Source organism: Castor canadensis, chromosome X (assembly GCF_047511655.1).
Source record: "Castor canadensis chromosome X, mCasCan1.hap1v2, whole genome shotgun sequence".
Lineage (NCBI taxonomy): Eukaryota > Metazoa > Chordata > Mammalia > Rodentia > Castoridae > Castor > Castor canadensis.
In genome coordinates, this window is record NC_133405.1 from 92,502,848 (window position 1) to 92,504,439 (window position 1,592).

At 46.0% G+C, this 1,592-nt stretch overlaps 1 pseudogene; it reads right to left on the bottom strand.

Annotated features, from left to right (window-relative positions):
* Positions 1-930: 930 nt before the first annotated feature.
* LOC109675670 (large ribosomal subunit protein eL32 pseudogene) lies at positions 931-1,358 on the bottom strand (annotated as a pseudogene).
* Between the last annotated feature and the right edge of the window lie 234 nt (positions 1,359-1,592).

Consider the following 1,592-nt stretch of genomic DNA (forward strand, 5'->3'; position numbering starts at 1 on the left):
CTACTTGCCAGTTATCAAGAAATATAAGCTATGGTAGGTTTGGTACCATTAACTAACTCAAAATTTACCAAGGGGGGCAGGGGTTGTAGCTCAGTGTGTACAAGATCCTGGCTTGGATCCAGCACTGCAAAAAAACAAAACAAAAAATAAGTTATGAAAAGAATGTCCTAGAAATCCCCTGGTAGCATGGGGGAAAGAAAGGGCATTGGCTGGTGGAGTGGCTCAAGTGGTAGAGCTGAAAGCTCTACCTGCCTAGCAGGTGTGAGGCCCTGAGTTCAAACCCTAGTGCTGCCAAAAAAAAGTTTGCCGGGCATTGGTGGCTCATGCCTGTAATCCTATCTCCTCAGGAGGCAGAGATCAGGAGGATCGAGGTTCAAAGCCAGCCCTATTTCAAAAATACCCATCACAATTAAAAAGGCTGGTGGAGTGGCTCAAGGTGTAGGCCCTGAGTTCAAGCCCCAGTACTGCAAAAAAAAAAAAAAAGGCATTGGTCCTTGGGAGTTCTCCTGTAACCTAGATTGATTGCATTTCCAAGAGAATTACAGCCTTTGGTCAAAGAGGGTACTCCAGACTCACAAGGCCAGGTAAATAGTAACCATTTCCATTTGTGTAGCACTTCAGGGTTTACAAATCTGCTCTTGGAGTCATTGCTTAATTTGATTCTCTTAACAACCCTTTGATGTATCCAGGCAATGAAATGGCCACCCAAGATCTCACAATCAGTGGGTGGCAGATCTGGGACAATAACCTCTGTCTTCAAATTCCTAGCTTATTACACCAGAGTGCTTCTCCAAAACCCAGAGGCAAGTTGTTTTCAATGGTCTCTCCCACCATCTTCCTCCTTTCTGGGTTCTTACATTGGCTCCTTTTTTTTTTCTTCAGTTTTTGAGGGTTTATTTAAGCACAAACAAAAACGTGCACATGGGCCCTCTACTCGTTTTCTTCACTGCATAGCCTAGCATTGGGATTGGTGATTCCGATGGCCAGCTGGGCTGCTCTTTCCACAATGGCTTTGTGGTTCTTGGAGAAAACATTCTGAGTGATCTCAGCACAGTAAGATTTATTGCACATCAGGAGCACTTCCAGCTCCTTGACGTTGTGGACCAAGAACTTCCGGAAGCCACTGGGCAGCATGTGCTTTGTTTTCTTGTTGCTCTCGTAACCAATGCCTGGGCATCAGGATCTGGCCCTTGAATCGTCTCTGCACTCGGTTGTCAATACCCCTAGGTTTCTGCCAGTTGCGCTTAATTTTGACTTATTGGTCTGACTGGTGCCGGATGAACTTCTTGGTCCTCTTTTTGACAATCTTGGGCTTCACCAGAGGTCTGAGGGCAGCCATGATGCCGAATAGAAGATGGCAGCCAGCTCTGTAGGCAGCCCCGAGGAAGAGGGAGGCCATTGGCTCCTTTATTACTAGTCAGTCAGGCAACTTTATCCCACCTTCTAGAACTACTGTAGGGACGAGAAAAAATGGCAGCATACCATCTGGCACAGAGTAAGTTCTCACTAAATGGAATTTATAAGTTGTTATTACCCTTTCAACTGCTCCAGCCCAGCCTCATTGCCAATCACCTCCAGCATTGTTCCTTCTC